The sequence below is a fragment of the Octodon degus genome, unplaced genomic scaffold, assembly GCF_000260255.1.
Source record: "Octodon degus isolate 3935 unplaced genomic scaffold, OctDeg1.0 scaffold00049, whole genome shotgun sequence".
In the NCBI taxonomy this organism is placed as follows: Eukaryota; Metazoa; Chordata; class Mammalia; order Rodentia; family Octodontidae; genus Octodon; species Octodon degus.
Window position 1 is genome coordinate 3695673 of NW_004524625.1, and position 19162 is coordinate 3714834.

At 41.8% G+C, this 19162-nt stretch overlaps 1 protein-coding gene and 1 pseudogene across 2 annotated transcripts in view; one reads left to right on the forward strand and one right to left on the reverse strand.

The window, feature by feature from the left end:
* Pak1 (p21 (RAC1) activated kinase 1) overlaps positions 1-19156 on the reverse strand; it is a 176516-nt gene extending 157360 nt beyond the window's left edge. For both annotated transcript variants that reach the window (XM_023716693.1, XM_023716692.1), the window contains exon 1: positions 18825-19156. The gene's annotated coding sequence lies outside the window, so the exon portion shown is untranslated. The remainder of the gene's footprint in view (positions 1-18824) is intronic.
* Positions 6192-11253, forward strand: LOC101569062 (annotated as a pseudogene).
* Positions 19157-19162: the final 6 nt, after the last annotated feature.

Here is a 19162-nt window from a genome sequence, read left to right on the forward strand (position 1 = left end):
AAATGCTTTTTATTAAAACTACTGAGATGACCATGTGGTCTTTATCCTTGGTTCTGTTAATATGTTGTATTGTATTTATTGGTTTGCTTATGTTGAACCATCTCTGCTTCCCTGAAATAAATACTACTCGGTCATGATGCGTAATAGTCCTGATGATTTGCTGTACTGTTTGCCAGTATCTTACTGAAGATTTTTGCATCTATGTTTAGCAGGGAGATTGGCCTGCATTTATCTTTTTTGGTTAGAACCTTCTCTAGTTTTGGTATCAGGTTATTTGCTGCTTCCAAGAATGAATTTAGGAATACTGCTTCCCTTCTGATTTCATTAGTATGAGGCGTAGTGGCATTAGGTCTTCTCTAAATTTCTTGTAGAATTCAGCCATGAATCCGTTAGGCTTTTCTTTGTTGGTAAGTTTTTAATTACATCTTCAATTTCTCTGAGTTATTTAGCTCTTCATATCTTCTTTGATAATTCATATGTCTCTAGGAATCCTGGACTCTTATAAATGTGATTATATTCTGCCACACAGATGCTCTCAGACTGAACATTGACTTAATACTAATTTAGGGGTGTGCCTGAACACAGGACACCCCTCTTGCAGCAGAGGTGGCACAGTTCTAACCTACCAGGTTACCAGCTAACGCTTCCTGATCTGGAAAGATGGTGTCCTCCTTCAGGAGGACACTGCTTTAAGTAGTTTGAGCAGTTTGTTCCTCATTCAGGCTGTTTATTTCTTCTGCTCTCAGAAAGATCACTTTTCCCCCCTACTGAGCTATATACCCCACTCCTCACAAAGATTTTTAATCTCTCAGATACTCTTTGATAAACTTTTGCTTGAAGTTGCTAGAATGGATTCCGTTGCTTGCCCCTATTAACAAGAGCCCTGACCTGAGGCAACCCTGAATTAAAGATAATATAAAATAGTTCCATAACACCTGGTCCTTTCGGCTTTCTTTTCATCAGTGTTGCCCATGATAAGGAATATCTACCTCAATATGACCCAATCTGTAGAAGTTCCATACTTCCTCCATGATAGAAAGGAGCTGATCACAGAGGAAAGGCACAATGAGAAGTTTGTCAGAAATGACTGGGCCCTGGAGAAATAAGCAGTACGTCATTAGGAAGAGGATGGAGGGTGAGGGAAATGTTATTGCAACTGTAAAGAACCTTAAATAAAGACAATGAGGTGCCTCCTGCCACTAATAACTACCCAAAAATTCACATCTTAGAGTTGAGAATGATGCTACAATACATACTAATTTTTGCTCAATAAATTAATACTCAATCTAACTGATTTTTACAACCAGTTGTCAATATTTACTAAGCATTAATAACTGTGCACAAAAAAACTAATACTAGGCACACTGGGGAGGCTGTTATGGCAGAGGTCAGTCTCTCCTACTCTTGAAGGCTTACACTACAGAAGGAAACAAAGATATCCAAAAAAACTCAATGATACAACACAAAAAATATTTTTTAAAAGTAAAAAAAATCATATAAATGTGTAATAGTGAAGAAAATATTCAAATAATTAATTTGTCAAAAACTTATTAACCATCAACCTCACATTAAAAACTGTTCAAAGTGCTAAGGCTATGGAAGCAAGCAGATAAGATCTTGGCTTTCACAGGGCTTCCTAAATTGCTTTCAAGTACAATGTAAACCCTGTAGTCTGGTATGATGGTTCACACTTGTAATCTCAACACTCTGGGAGGATGAGGAAAGAGGACTACACCTTAAAAGCCCAGCCTGGGCAACTCAGCAAGCCCCTACTTCAAAATAAAAATGGGCTGGGATATAGCTCAGTGTGGAGGTCCTGGTTCACCTGCTGGGGGGGGGGGGCATTAAGGAACAACCATTTCAAGACAGTGCTATAATTAAAGCACTAGCTGGTTAGGATCATGTTAGCTTCTCCACTCTGGAACAACAATGGCCAACATTTTGTTGAGCTTTTGTTCTGTTAAAATTTGATAAATAGGGCTGGGGTGGTATACGCACCAACCTGGCAAATGCAAGGTTGAGTCTGATTCTGAGTACCAAAAGAAAAAAATCTAAATGCTACACAATTATTATCTCACGTAATTTTAGTAACAACCCTATGAAATATTATTACTGTAGTACCATTTTAAGGATAAAGAAACTAAAACTAGAGTGGTTAACTTCCCCATATCACATAGAAAATGGTAGGGCTCTAGGATTCAAAGATAGGTCAGACACACCGGTTTAACATCGATGTAATATAAAGGTCAAAAACATGTTTACATGAGACCCAGCTCTGTTGCAAAGTGAAGTATAGAATTCGTTTAGCATGAGCCTTTTCTTGTTTTGTTTTCACTTGTCTCCCCTCTTCCCTGAAATGTGGTGTTAAGCTAATGTCTTGGTCCTCTTTTCTTTCTACAGTTTCAAAAACAGTATGAAAACACACTCAGGTGCCTAGTCCACACTAGGGAAAAGGTACTCCAGGAGCCACAGTGCAGTTCTCAGCCCCTGGCTGAGGCTCCGTGTTCCCAAGGCCTCATTGGGGGCACATTAGGGTTACATTAATCGATAGAAACAGCTGTAGTAGACACCTCCAGCAGACAGGAGCTAGAGGCACAGAGAACAAAGAAGCGCGGAAGGGAGCGCAGAAAGGAGCGGGAAAGCAGCGGTTGGGCGACCTGCTGCTGTCTAGGTCAGGCCAACACTGGGTCTCCGCATTTCTAAGGCCTCATGAATGTGGCTGCCTAGGCAGCAGCCAGAGCTCTCCTCATTTCCATCTCAGTCTTCAGGAAGAATTACAATGAGAACAAGAGCTACTGGGGCAGAGAGCAAATTCTGAATCCTAAAGCACACACTAGGCAGGAATAGCAAAAACAATGACAAGTTTTCCCCTGGGACCTAACACAGTGTACCAAGTATACCGTACACCTACCATACCAGCTCTGAACTGTATGGTACTGTGTATGTGACGAGCTTTTCAAATCCTTCTATTATTTTTTATTTCTTTGTTTTTGCATTAGGCATCACAGGGATGTATGAATCAGTCCCACTCCCAGAGAGAATTAAATCTAATGAGGGAACCAGCACACACGAAGGGAATTCTTGCCAGTCAAGGATAACTAGCACCCAAAGCTTTCTAGGATACCTGCTCCCCTCCCCCAAAGTTAATTTGGGCTTTTAATCTGTAGTGTGCTTTAATTTATTAAAAGTTTTGTGTAATTAGTAATAAAATTTAAGCTATAACTACTATTAAGGTAATTGTTTTAAAAAAAATCTGGCATTTCACATGTGGCTCTCAAAACACATCAAGAAGATCAATTTTGTAAAAATATTCAAGAGCTTGACCAATTTTCCCCAGGGGTCTTTCTTAATCCTTTTTTTACTTAAGTCATTATCTTCTGAATCTCCTGCAGTTACCCACATTAATTTTCACTTGTGTTTTAAATTCAAATTAAGGCCCAGTGCAATGGTGCACACTTGTAGTCCCAGCACTCAGGAGGCTGAGGCAAAAGGGTCACTGCAAACGCGAGGGCAGCCTGGGCTACACAGCAAGTCAAGGCCAGGCTGAACTGCACAGACACCTGTCTCCAAAACTCAAACACAACCTTAAGGGATACATAAAATGTTACATATTTACGAAGCTCCCTTCAGTCTTAAAGTGGTCTAACTTCACCCATTTCTTTTCTTGTCAATGGCTTGTGTGTGTGGCTCAAGACATTCTCTATTTCATTTCTGCTTCATAAAATTCGATTTTTATTTTAGAATCTATTTGCACCACACTGTTAGACATTAATCATCCCACCATTAGAAAGGCACTTAGTGACAGAAGGGATGCTGAGGACAGATGCTAATGGTGAGCAGAGGGAGATGTTTGAGTGGTGCCTGACTTTATCAGTGACCATTCCCGCGGAACACAATGAGCTCCTGTATGTCCAAGGAAAGGATGAGGAGAGTGCTGTGGAAACTCAGACCAACTATTGGAGCATTTGTTGAGGGAATAAATAAATTATTTTATTCAATCACTTAACAAATATTTACTAAGACTCTACTATCTGCCAGGCACAGTTCAAGGTATTAAAGATATAGCAAGGAACAAAACCAAGCACTAGCCCGTAGGAACCTGCAATGACAAACAGGTGGACAAGGACTGGGAGGCCTACAAAGAAGAAATGGCATCCAGAAGAATGAAGAGCTTTAGTGGCAGAAAGGAAAAAAGAACCCAAGCCTACAGGAACAAAATATGACATAAAATTGAATAAAACTGAAAATCTTTCTAGGGAAATGGAGTAAAGGCAGAAAATGAGGCGAAACATACAAAGTTCCTGAATAACAAACTAATTTACCCTACCAGCAATGCTGGCTTTGGACAGAACAGTTACAGGATCAGAAAAATTACTCCAGAGACAACAAATACTGTCAAATTCATATTATTTGTTTGGTGAAATTCTGTATCATTTCTTTTTGTTACTATTTTGTACTCTCTTTAAAAAAAACAAAAAATTTTAAATTCAAAGAAGTTCTTCCAATTTTGCATGCTTGTATCTGGTAATCTAAACAACTAACCTGAAGACAACACCACGCAATACAACAAATACTGTCAAATTTATATTTTCTTTAGTAAAATTCTGTATCATTTCTAACTTCTATTGCTATTTTATATTCTATTTGAAAAATTAAAAACAAAAATTACTCCAGGCAGAATAATGCATAAATAAGAAATTAGAAGGACCGGCTGCTAAGACACTTGCTACAAGGCTATTAAAAGCTTAGAGATGACTGCAGTCTAAACCTGAGTGGAAGGAACACAGGAGTAGAAACAAATTTGAAAAACCAAAAATTTAGAGATAAAACTGGCAAGGATCAATCACCCATTTTACTGGTAGCATGAGTTTGATTCAGTAGATATTTTAAGTGCTATTCCAGGCACTGTACCAAGTAATGGAGTACACCGTGAACAAGAGGCATTAACTTTGATTCACTGAGCAGAAAGTGGAGACACATAAAAGTCAAATTAGTATAGGACTACAAAACAAAGAACTAGAAAATGCCTTTAGAGATTTTAGAAAGCGGCTGGCCAGATAGCTCAGCGGATTAACGTGCCTGCTTAGGCAGACACATGCTGGCCCTGCCCCTGGGGCACACGCTGAGACTGTGACTGAAACAGGGTGTGCTCGCCCCCCCCCCCCAATCCCAGAGCTTGGGAGGCTGAAAAACAGGAAGGATCAGTCCAATCTGTAGTGTGACCCTGTAGACCCTGTACTAAATACAACAGAGAGAGAGAGAGAGAGAGAGAGAGAGAGAGAGAGAGAGAGAGAGAGACAGGTTTTAAGAAAGGCAGGGCTCACCCTTGTAATCCCAGTTCTTGTGTGAGGCTGAGACAGGAGTACTAAGTCTAAGAAAGAGTTCAAGTCCAACCTAGACTACGTAGTAAGACTTTCTCAAAATAAACAAATCCAAAAGAAAAGTGGTTTAGTGTTATTCTGCTGCTAATAACAAAACTGCTGAACTAGATAATTTTTGTTTTCTCGGTTTTCCTATGTGTCACCTTGCCTAGACTATCTCCTCTAGTTACTCACTGAAGACTCATCCAGGTGTTGCTCTGAAGGAACGTGCAACATGTGGTTGACATCTATAAGCAACTGATTTCAAATCAATGAGTTTATCCTCTTTAACTGACGTGAATTTCACTCCATCAGTTGCAAGACCTTACCACAAAACTAGGGTTTCCCTGAGAAACAACTCCCCAACTGGTTCCCCTTCCTTTGTAGAACGCTGACTGATACAAGGATTTTACATTAATTATAGAATATCATGTGAAATTTTATAATGAAGACTAAAGAATAGCATGGTAAAAATAGAATAGCTCAAGAGATGAAACTGTCTCATTGCTATTTGTTTCTCAATAAAATTATGGAAATATATATATATATATATATATAACAGTTCAAGAGAAAAGGGCAAATTCTGGTCTATATTATACAACTATTTTGCCACACATACACCAAAAAAGAAAAGAAAAAAATGTTTCTTAGAATGACAATATTGTGGACAAATTTTTATTTTACTAAAAATGCTACAAGTTTGTGAAAGAGATCTGATTTTTTTTTTTAATACAGGGTCTTGCTATACAGTTCTGACTTGTAGTGATCTTCCTGCCTCAGCCTCCCCAGTGCTGGGATTCTAGGCACCACCACGTCCAGTTTGGGGGCGGCATGACATACGGTAACAGGGATCAAACTTGGGACTTTGTGCTTGCAAGGCAGGTGCTTAGGCCACCAAGCTATGTCCCCAGCCCAGCTCTGTTGATTTTAGTAGAAGACAGCAACATTATGGTCAGCCCTATTAGAATTGTGAGGCACTTTAAAGAAACTGACTCCAAAGAAAAATTATTACTTACTACCAATTTTGAAACACTGCCTTGGATAAAAAGAACAGACTGTGTAGAAGACAAACATCCTTTAAGTGCCTTAATTCATGCCATTTTTTACTAATTATATATAATTTCTTAACTCATATGAAATAAAGAACTACCCAGAATAGCAAAATAGCTGGTGATCAGCTCAGGAATTTTTCACTCTCAGATAGCTGATGCCTTCAACTTTCCCTCAGGTCTGAGGTATTTGTACTAAGCGAATGCAAATTTAGCACACACAACGAGGCTTCTTCTTTCCTACCCGCTTTCAAAAGGACATTCAAAGGATCCTTTTATGTTTGCTGAACTTGAGAAAAAGCAAACAAATATTCTTAGTAAAGGAATTATATGGGCCACAGTTTGAACGTTGGCTGCGCTTTCATTCATAAAAAGGAAATATATATATAAAAGAAATATATATATATTTGGTTGATGCTGGAGGAGGATCACAACTTTGACCTATCTCAAAGAAAAGAGAGAAGAAAAAAGAAAAGGAAAGAGAGAAAGAAAGGTTTGGGGGGCCTACTATATGCTCGGCAATGGGAATACAGCAGTGAATCAAAAAAAAAGGTACTTTTTACTTTACAGAACACAGTTGTATGTTAAAAAGTCCATTCTCTTTCAGTGGCCCCACCTTAAAGAGGCCAGGGTCAGGGAGGGCAGACAGACACTAATCAAGGCCATCAAAAGCAGGAAGACTATAGTTCTTCGCAAGCAAATGATGAGTAGAACACTACAATATTTTGTAGTGAACCCCCTTGATGCCTGCAACTTATTTTTAAATGCTTCAAAATAATGAAAGCTAACAAAGCCTCAGGGACAAATGACATTCAAGAAAGGAGATACAGCAAAATATCACAGCATCTGAATAAGAAGTCTATAAGGTGCTAATATTCATATTCCTGCCAAAGTATCTTATAAAATATTCTTATATAAAAGTTGAAATAAGTATACAAAAGAAATGTTTGAGTTTTCATAAAGAAATTTTTTTATGTATTTAGTATGGGGTCTATAGGGTCTACAGGGTCTCAGTACATAGATCTAGTGATTCTACTATTTTCTGCCTCCTAGATTCTGGGATTACAGGCACACACCACCACGTGCAGTCTCAATCGCTGTCTCAGGACGCCCTGGGGGTTGGGGCTGGCACAGCAGGCGGGATTGAATCTGCCTAAGCAGGCGCTTTAATCCGCTGAGCTATCTGGCCCGCCTATAAAGAAAACATTTTGAAGAGAAATTCATTCTCAGATCTATTAGATACCCAGAGGCAGGCTCAAAACCACTTAAAAACCTATTTTGTAAATATTAGTCTGTTTAAGCTGACAATAGAGTATTCGCTTCTAAAGACACTAAGCTTAAAAGAGTGGGTTCAAGCCTAAAGCTGCTGTGCATGCCCATACCTATATAGATAGTCCCAGCAGGAGAACCACAAACTCAAGTCCAGCCTAGGCAACTTAGTGACCCAGTGAAACCCTGTCTCAAAATTTAAAAATAAGGGGTGGGCTTTTGGTTCCACCAATCCACGGCCTAAGAGGCAGTGGTGGCGCCCAGCTGGAATGGCATGAGTCTGAAGCCCCACTGTCACAGGACTGGCAGCAGCATGTGGCCATGTGGTTCAATCAGCCAGCTCAGAAGATCCGCAGCGCAAGGCCTGGCAGGCAAAAGCGCCCCGCATCGCCCCGCGCCCCGCCCCATCCGGGCAATCGTGCGCTGTCCCACGGCGCAAGACCACACCGAGGTCCGAGCCGGCTGGGGCTTCAGTCCGGAGGAGCTGTGGGTGGCCGGGATTCACAAGAAGGTGGCCCGGGGAACTGGCATCTCGGTGGACCTAAGACGGCGGAACAAAGCCACCGAGCCCCTGCAGGCCAACGTGCAGCGGCTGAAAGAGACCGCTCCAAGCTCATCCTCCTCCCCAGGAAGCCATCGGCCCCCCCAAAAGGGAGACAGCTCTGCTGAAGAACTCAAGTTGGCCACCCGGCTGACAGGACCTGTGATGCCCATCAGGAACGTCTACAAGAAGGAGAAGCCAGGGACACCACAGAGGAGGAAAAGAACTTCAAGGCATTCGCCGGTCTGCGCACGGCCCGCGCCAACGCCCGGCTCTTCGCCTTCCGGGGGAAGCCGCAGAGCAGGATGTTGAGAAGAAAAGCACTGCTGAGATCTTGTAGTAAATGCTCAGGAAAGCTTAAAAAAATAAAAATAAATAAGGGGCAGTGGGGGTTGAGATGTAGCTAAGGACAATGGCTCTGGGTTTAATACCCACCACCAAAAAAATAGAAGTTCTGGGTTCTCTATTCTGGTACTCTAGGGCAGGAGTTTGGGGCCAGGCTTCGGTAACTCAGTGTCTCAAGAACCTGGAATTTTACTTTTTTCAACCTGGAATTTTTTTATAAGCCAAAAATAAATGAACTATCATGAGTCAAGACCACACCCAAATGACCAGGTACAAACACCAGATTTGGAGACACAAGATAAGGATTAGAGATTCCAATTTAAAATAAATAAGTAAATATTCCAATTTGCAAGCTAACTCCATCATAGACAAGCCATTTAACCTCTTCATCTGTAAAAACAGGGTCATATTTTAAGAACAGAAGTCAGTTACATGAGAATGTATATGACAATGCTTTAAATATAGTGAAATATATGCCAGGCACAGTGGCCCTCGCCTGTAATTTCCGCACTCAGGAAGACTGCCTCAGCTTTCAGACCACCCTGGGCTAAACAGCGAGACCCTGTCTCAAAAACAAAACACTGACATGTATGATATATAAATACTACCTCTAGGTTGCTATTCCACGTCATTATGGATTTTTCCACTTTGCTCACTTAGTTTTTTATCTTTCTTATTATTTCATAAATTATGTAAGAAAATTCTTCAATTAATCAAGAAAAAGCTATCTGAAGGGGCTGGGAGTTTATTGGTCAGTGGTAGAGTACAGGCTTAGCATGCATGAGACCCCAAGTTCAATATCCAGCACTGGGGAAAAAGAAAAAAAAAAAAAAAAAAAAAAAAAAAAAAACCCTCTATTGGTGCCAAATAAAAACCTCAGACTTGGGGCCGGGGACATAGGTCAGTAGAAGAAGCGCTTCCCTGGCAAGCGCAAGGGCCTGCGTTCAATCTCCGATTCCACAAAAAAAAAAAAAAACCCTCAAGACTCCAAACACTGGCCTCCTAATTCTAGATGGGAAATAATCCAAATGAAAGCAAATGTTATAAAATGAAAGGAAAAATTCTCCAGCAGGTGATAGGGGAATCAGGTATCTTTCTACCCATCCCCCAAGCTAGAAATTTAAATTATGTTCTTGAAGCCCACAGAGAATTGTTCCCATAGTGAATCACTGTTACTGATGGACTATGTATTACATGAAAAGGGTAAGGGCAGGTAGGAAAGGGTTAAGAACCACCGTCAGAACATCTGAGGTGGGAAGCCAGGCGTCAAATGCAATTCATCAAAGGACAGCTAATGAAAACTGAGGCTCAGGGTGTTTAAGTGACCTGTCACTGTCACACTGTTATAATCATTAAAACACCTTCAAGTTCTAGCTTGATCTCTCTGTTCCTAAATGTCCTCAATTGTAAAATGGAAGCTCTTATAGGATTATTTGGAAAAGTACAAGAAAAAATCAAAGGTAGAGTGCTTGGCACAGAAAATCCACGGTAAAAAGTGTTTTGGAACAGTTGGGGGCATAGCTGAGCAGTAGCATCTGCCTAGTACATACAAGGCCTTCGATTTGATGGTAATGTGCCTGATGATTGATGCTGATTTGTTCCTAGCCTCTTTCATCTTCAAAATGCAATGGGGTCGGGGAACCAGGAGTGACTTGGGAAAACAGAGATCACTATCCCAAACTCATTTTTAAAATGGTATGAAGGAAATAGATGAATGCTAAGAGTGGTTTTCTCTCTACCATAAAATTCTGATAAATGTGTTGGGTTTTTAAAGCGTTTCTCTCCAGATTTCTGTGACAAAAAAAATATATTGCTCTCATAAGTACAACATTTTTAAAACAAGGAGATTTAAATAAAAACAATCAAATTGGAAATATGACTATCTGACAATACTTTAGTTTGTTGAACCTCTGTTACCAACTCCTAGAAAAAATGGAAAAAGATCTCAGCGGGTAAGGAGGTTCCAACTTTTAGAGTTAAGGTACCCGAGAGGTCACCTACTCCAAACTTTCAACAAACAGTCAACATCAGTCAAGCACTTTCCAGTTTATAAACTGCTGTTTGTAGATCCATAGAGCTGCCTGAGCCTTACAAACCTGCAAAGGTGTAAGACAGCTGTGTCACAATGAAAAAGCCCAAGCTCAAGAGTCAGAAGGCGCTGCCTTTAGATTGGTGTGCTGTGCAGCCTCTAGCAATTCAATATACAACCTGCTTTCTATAAAATGAAAACAGCACCTGTCCTAACCAACTTAGACCACTACTCAAATACACAGGTCATATTAGTGAAAGAATCCCCTTCAAGGTCCTGTCTCCCTCTCTGTTCTCTCCACTCCCTAATTCAAGCCCTATCCTCTAGGCATCCAAAACAATGTGGGGTTCCCTAAGCAGGCTTCCAAACCCTCCTACCCTAACTCCTAGCTGCTTTCAGAAGTCTTTCCTCTCTTCTACACACCCCTCCACCACCACTGTGCTTAGTTAACCCCTGCTTCTACTTGAGGACGCTTCTAAGATGTTGCTTCCTTTAGGAAGGCTTAATGCACCACCCCCACATTGAGCACAGTAGATGCACACATATCCCCCCTGTCATTTTTGTCTCCATTTTGTGTAACTGTCTGTACACTATTCCCCAGGAAACTACAAACTCAAGAATGGGGAACAGAAATGGTTCATCTATTTCTTCCAAGCATAAGCCAATATCTAATGTTTAATTTGTATTTAGGAAATGAATGAACTTTAAATAGCAAAAGAAAAATCATTTTCATGTAGTATACGATGGTTATATAAAATATAATATAGTGCTCTTAATATAGTGCTCTTAATTATTATAATCATCTACTAAACTTTAAGTGTCACTGGGTGTGGTGTGGTGGCGATGGCTGTAATCTCAGCACTCCAGAGGCCAAAGCAGGACAATCACCACGAGTTCAAGGCCAGCCTGGGTTACATAAGCAACTTCAAGACCAGCCTGTACTATATAGTGTCTCAAAAAAGGAGATTTTTAAGTAAGCTTCAGATAGAGTCCAAACAGCTGTATTTTTAAAAACTCTTAATGAGCTGAAATATACAAAATTTAAACCACTGCTGTATAGTTATACTCATGAAATTATACCTATTCTGCCTAACATCTATATAACTCAGCATCTTGTGATTCTTTTCTCATGCATTAATTTTCACAACTCTGTGAGTTAAGTACTTTACTTTAAATTTTTTAATCACTATTTACTTATTTATTTATTTGGTGCAGGGTCTCCCTATGTAGCTCCAACTCATAGTGATCCTCCTGTCTCAGATTCCCCAAGGCTGGGATTACAGGCATGCACCACCATGCCTGGTTTCGGTGGCCAGCTCGACACGCCCAGGGTTCTGCAGCCTGTGTGGCCATGCAGTATTGGGATCAAACCCTGGAACCTGAGCTTTCCAGGCAGGCTCTTAGACCTCCAAGTTATCTCCCCAGTCCCTAAGCATTCTCTTTTCCAAATGAAGAAATAGATTTATGTATACAATTTGTCATCTAATCTCAATTTTAGTGAGATTAAATCTTAATCTTAATCCTATACCTATCTCCTTCCCTAGAAAATGACAGCGAATATTGCAGTAATACACAAAATGCAATGAGGACAAAGGTTCAAATGAGGAAGACATCACTATAGCCTTGCAAGAACAAAGGAGGAAATCAGTAAGGCTGGGTCTAAAGACCAAGCATAGACAGCCAGATGAGCGTGGAAGCCACGTGTTGACACTGTCATTTATCATCCCAGAAGACTGAACAGGCAGATTCTCCAAGATGAAAAATGCTCTTACCAGCCTTAGCCAGTAGCTACCCAGTCTGAGGCAAGACACCATGAAAGACAGCTCGAGGTAGAAATGGAAAGCAAGCCCCATAAATAACGGATTTCCCAGTGCTACACACAAATTACTTAACCCTGACTCCATGAATAAGAGCCAAGACATAATGGACTTTCATAACTAAGACTTCAATCAATTCTAGAGAACTAATCAATATGGCACAAAATCATATTAATGAGGGATTGATGAACCTTTGTTCTTATTTTAGACTTATTACATTATTCTTTGTGGGGGGATAACCTGGATGATCCTAAAACAAAAATGATATTCCCTGTCTCAAAAACAGAAGAATAAGAGAAGCTATTCCTGAGAGAAAAAGCTTAAAACAAAGGCAGAAAAATACAATACATAATCTTAATAAATTTATGGTGGAAAACAGAAGTGAATATTCAGGCACAGGTGACTCAGAACACTGGGTGAGAGCCTGATTTTGCAGCTTTCATAAAGAAATGCTGTCTTCAAAGTCTGCAATCATGACCATGTGACAAGAGTTTTATCAGCAACTACTTGTTTCAGGTTCAAACCGCAGACTTTGGTCAGAGCTCCTATGAACGTAGAAGCTAAAAGAGATTAAGAAGCAATCCAAAGGATGTTTCTAGTGTCCCAAAGTTTAGTTTGACAGAGTTCAAAAGTCAGCATGGCACAATGACAAAGACCTACATTTAGAATTTTTAAATATGGTTTTAACTCAACCATTAGACATTTGCTAATAATAGACCACTGACCAAGCCAACACTTCTGTGATCCTCTCTCCTAATTAACTCTGGATACCTATCTCACAAGGCTGCCGTGAAGATAACTCCCAGGAGAGAGATGCATTTTCCTATATGAACAACAAATATAAATGATGCCAATCTGTCCTCGCCAATATTTCTCAGAGTGAACAGATCTTAACTTTTTTCCCTTTCTCAGTGCTGGCCACTGTACCTACAGCCTCATCAAGCTAAGCAAACACCCTGCTACTGAGGCATATGCCCAGAACTTTTTGAGACAGGGTCTCACTGAATTGCCCAAGCTGGTCTGGACCTTGCAATCCTCCAGCCTCAGCCTCCGAAGTGGCGAGATTATAGTGTACAACACCACTCCCAGCCTTGGCAAAACATTCCTGTACCTCCTATGCAGAAAAATGAAAGGAACCTAAAGATAGCACTAGCTACTGAGGGACAATGGGCACAGATCTAAGTGAAGCTTGCCACTTACCTGCAGCAAAGCCTTGAACCAATCTCCCTTACCAGTACTCACCTCAGCTTCTTTATCCATAAATGATGGCAAACCTAGGTCAATCATTTTACGCATTCTGAGAGCTGGACAAAACATGTTAAACACCTTCCATAGTGACGGGTATAAAACAGGTGTTCGATAATGTAAGCAACTGTAAGTAAGTTTATTGCCACTTAGCAACTAGTAAATTATGGTTCTCAATAGCTTTTTTTTACTTAAATGTTTCTTTTTATGAATATTTTCAACTGCTTCACAACCCTGTAACAAGTTACAGCAACTGTTACTCTCCCCATTGCAGTTAACACAAAAGGCACAGTGATAAAATTATTTTTCCCAAGGTCATGCAACAACAGGGGCCAAATCAGGACTCTTATAGTGTCTGGTTGTCCCCTCAAGGCCTCAAGTAAGTTATGGGGCTGATGTGGCTAGAGGAGCGACATGTGGATTGAGGGGCAGGGGCCAGAGAGGCACGAACCATTGGCTAGCCTGAGCTTTCTTTTTTTTTTTTTTTTTTTTTTCATAATTTTATTGAAAAACAAGTAACAGTGAGACAGTTTCAAACCAAATTGGTAGGACAGTTTCAATAACTAATACATTGCATACATTCTTCCTAGTGGTTAAATGCTGTACAAGATGCGGACATGATATCCTATTTACAAACACCATTAGAACAAATCATTCTATTCATTAAGAGAATGTAACTATATATCTATCCTAACCACTTTGAATACACAGATACAAAATGGACATGCATCTGTATCCCTTTTTTTGGTTAAGTTCCATTATTTGAATATTATAGGTGTGTAAACTCAGCAAAATATTCTGAGTCCAGTAGCCCATAATAGTATTGGGTCTTCCCCTTGGCATAGCCTGAGCATTCTAAGAGACGTGGAGAGGGTCATCTTGGACATGGCAGTGCCCCCGCCTCTCCTCCAGTGTCTTGAAACCTCCAGTAACTGTGAGCTAAACCTTCCCTTCCCTTATTTTGAGTATCGGGTATTTGTCCCAACAACTAGAGAAGAGTAACTATGATGAAGACCTCATAACTTCCCCATTATTTCATTATTATTCTGCCTCAAATTATAACATTACCTCTTAAGAATTAAAGTATCTTTGGGCATTGAACATCTCTTCATTATACATGAAATAAGTTTTCCACCCACATTCTAATTATGACTTAGAAGCACATAAAACAAAAGAAAGTTGGGTCTGGGAGTGCACACCTGGAATCCAGTCTGGGAGACTGACACAGCAGGATCTCCAGTTCAAGCCCAGCCTCAGCAAGACCTTATCTCAAAAATAAAAGATAAAAAGATGTAAAGATGTAGCTCCCTGTAAAGGCCCCAGGTTTAATCCCCAGCATTATGGGGGGAGGGGGGAGCTGTCCCAAATTGGCAAAAGCTAATTCTACCTAGACTTTTTAGTTTAAAAAAAAAAAAAAGCCAGATATAAACACATGTAATTTCAATTTTTTAATGTATTAACATATTGTTTGACAAAGAATACCTGAATTAAAGAAAAAAAAAACACAACTCTACCTTTATAATCATATTCTGTACCACATCTTTCATTTCAGCACTTTCACACCATTCTGTAGTAGCCTAGCTCCTTATGAACTCAGAATGCTTGGTTATGTTCAGCTGAACACCCTGACCCTGACCCTGGCGCATGGTGAATGGCTCAATAACTGTTTATAATGAAACAGATGAACAAATGAAGTACTCTCCCAAAGGAGAATCAGGAAAAGAGAAAATGGGCATGATAACAAAGTGAAAGAAACAAACCATTTTAAGGTTTTCATAAGGAAGAGAAACCTTTGTGTGGAGTCAAACAGGCCCTTGTATGGTTTTAAGTATCACTAGAGAAAAGACCAAACCCACAGGAGACCCAGAAGAAATAGTTTCAAGTTAAAAAAAAACCTCAAGAGTTAATATACTTATTCAGACTAGCAAAATCAAGTTGTAAATTCCCAAGAAACATTTCTCGGCTTAGAATAGTCCAAGTTTTTAGGGTATGGCCAACAGAAAAAGAATATACAAACATAACCTGAAAAATCTTGCAGGCTTTAGATGGACAGACAGGCAATAAAAGGAAGAAAAGATCAAGCTAAAAATGAATTCCCCAAAATGCTGGGACCCTCCTGAATTTGCATACCGGGATGCAGTTCTTCTTTACTATTCTTGAATAAAACCCCAGTGTAATACCTTGTGGTAAATATGACTAAACTATATCGTTCATTCAAGAAATACTTGAAGGCCTGCTATCTGCAGTCCCTATTAAGGCACTGGACTTAGAGCAATGAACCTGAACAAGCAAAACTTCCTGCTCTCAGGAGCTCTAAAGACGTAACGGGTGGATGGGTGGTAAGATGTACACTGGAAGGACGGATGAATGGACGATGTTCTGAGGAGACGGAAATAACAGAATGGACTGTCGGGGAGTAAGTGCTCGGGGAGCAAAACAAAGGAGCAAACTGACAAGATGCTAGTTTTATCAAGATCAGAGCTCTTTTTATTTAGAGAATATTTTATTAGTTTCTATAACTGAACCCATGTGGAAAAGACCTTACATATTTAATACAGCACTTTACCCCTAGGAAATCGGATCTTTTAACCTCGTAGTTCTTAAACTTATAGGAGCACCACAATCTTTTGAAGGACTCAAAAAAGCAGAAGTTTCAGGGCCTCAACCTGTTTTCCAATTGTAGATTTGAGATGAGCCCCATCAATCTGTTGAGAAGATCCCAGACTACGCTGACTCTGCAAATCCAGTGACCACAGTTCTGAGAACTAATTGTTCAAACGCCAAAATAATCTCTCATGGGCTCTGGCTGCATCCTCATTCATACATTCATTCACATACATACTCTATTTGTTTATTTTATTCCATTTTTTTTTAATTTTTTTATTGAGAAATAAATACGAATGAGACAGTTTCACAGCTGATTAATAGGACAGTTTTGATAATCAATACATTGTACCACATATGTACTCTACACTCCCTGAACTTCAATGCTAAAACTCAGCATCAGGATCCTGTTCTCAAGAAACCCATAGGATACTGGGAAAGGGCACAAAAACAAACTGTAATTTCAGAGTGCTACAGAGGGCTGTACTACAGAGTGTGACAACACAAGCCAGAGGATGGAAGAGCAAATCATTTCATGGGAAGCAGAGGAGGAAAGAAACAGGGGCTGCTTCCCAGAGTTTCCGAGCCTCAACCTGTTTTCCATTTGTAGATTTGGGATGAGCCCCATCAAAAATAAGCAGGGAGTAGAAAGCAGGCATGCCAGGGAAACAAAACAGCACATGATGCACACCACTAAGTGTAGATGGGAAATAGAGACAGGAAGACTGCAAAGACAGGCAACAGTCTGATCACCAAGAGTTTATTTCATGTGGATCCTGAAATTGATCTTTTGACAATGAACAGGGGTAGAAAGCACTGATGTGAACAGGTTTTGTTTTACAAAGCTTACTCTGACACATGGTGAATGGCTCAGTAACTGTTTATAACTAAACAGATGAACAAATGTACATCACTCTGGATGTACATGTGCCTTGCTCTGAGGCTCTGCTTCCTCTTAGCCTAGCAAGGGGTTCAAAACACGTTTAGTGAATACCTACGGAATTGCACTGAACGAGCTTTTCATCAAGTGCCCTCTTAGAGATGAGGGGCTGGTCACCTTCCCTGCAGGTATCACTTTGGCCAGGGCAAGACTCGTAAAACAGGTCCAGCAACCTCAATTATTGCACATTACTCTCTGTACAACTGGAGTCCCCCAAGGGCCTTCATTGTTTACAGGTCTACCTCACCCTCTAGACTTTGAGCTCTTGGAAGACAGTGAAAGTCTTAAGACTCTGGATCCTCACAGCCTTTTGCAGAAGATTAAACCACAACAGCTCTCAAGGCTCCAGTAACGCTAGATAAAGGAATGATTAAATAAACACACTGACCAGGTAGACCCATGAGTCCACACACATGGGGATGACCCAGGGTGTAAGGTCCTTGTTCCTATCACCGTTTTAAAGAAGTATTTTCTAGTTGACTTGGGGTGGGTTTCCCAGTACCTGACTTAGGAATTTAGCACTGAAATAAAAAAGCCCACCGCGACTCTGAAGGCCCAATGGAGAGAAGTCAGCTCTACCTGAGAGGAGGGAGGCAGCAAAGATTCCCCATGGTGAGGATCCAACAGGGCAATTGCAAAAGCTGAGCAGGTCAACGCTACCTATGGGTTGCTGGGGCACAAAAGCAAACTTCTGAAAACTTTACGGGTGGAAGTGACCTAGTGAAGGTCACAGAGCAAGTAAGTCCCAAAGTAAGTCAGAAGAGGCATCTGGTACCGATGACTCCCATTTTTAAATGACAGAATCCAGGTCTAAGACACAAGGCAAAATTAAAGGTTTTTCTAGGTAACAGCTTCCAAAACAAAGGCAAGACTAATTAATTTCAACTTGTACCGATAATCACAGTACTTAAAACACAGTAAGCAAAACAGAATTGTCCAAAACCCTTATCAAAGAGATTCTACTCACAACCTCAAAAGCACACCCAACAGTTCTCAAGTGGTCCCCCGAAACCCTTCCAGGAATACCTGTTAAAACATTTAGAATACTGAAGGTTTTAACAATCACACCTTTTGAAATGGAGTAACATACAAGAAACGATCGTGGTTCTCCTTTCTCGTCTGTTTTTAACTTCCCAAGCACGGAGACGCGGCATGGGGGAAGGGCTGCTCAAGTCACGGACTCGGGTCTTATTTTTCAAAGAGTTGAACCCTAAGAGAACTCCCCAAGCCCGGATAGAGACATCTTTCCCTGCAGAACGAATCGCGTAACTCGGTGCGAGGCTTCCCCGTTGCCCGCCAGGGTTAGCGTCGGAGGACCGCGAAAGTCGGTCCGGTCCCGGTTCGGGTCCAGGGTCCGCCTGCCCGCCCTCCGGCTCCGCCCGGACCCCGCGCGGCCGCCCGCTCCCGGTCGCCCACCCCTAGCGGGAGCCTCGCACTTGCACCAGGGGCCTTTGTTGCCCGACGGGAGCGGCCGGCCTCGGGCGGCGCCCGCCTGAGCTCACCTGGCGCCCCCACCCTGCCGCCCGGTCCCCGCCGCGGGAAGGGATGGGATGGGCCCGCCGCCCGCACCCGCGCACCACCCCGCCGCCGCGGGGCCCGGACGCGCGCGGGAGGCCGGGTCTCACCTTCCGCGCCCGCTCGGCTGCGCCCGGCTCCTCGTCCTCGTCCCCGTCCCCGGCTGCGGCAGCCCGGCCGGAGTGAGCCCGCGTGTGCGCGAGCGGCCGCCGAGCTCTCCCTCCCGCGCCGCTCGCGCCGGGGCCCCCTCAGGACCACGGACGCGCGAGTGAAGGGTGGGCGAGGGCCGGGAAGGACCGGGTCCGAGCGTGCGGGGACGCGCGCCACTCGCGCGGGAGGACTCCGAGGGAGGAGGTGCGAGTCGCAGGGACTCTCCAGGGCGCGGCGCGCAGCGAGCTGGACGACTGTGTGGGGCGAAGGCTTCTGTAGAGGAGGACGGCCGCGCCGC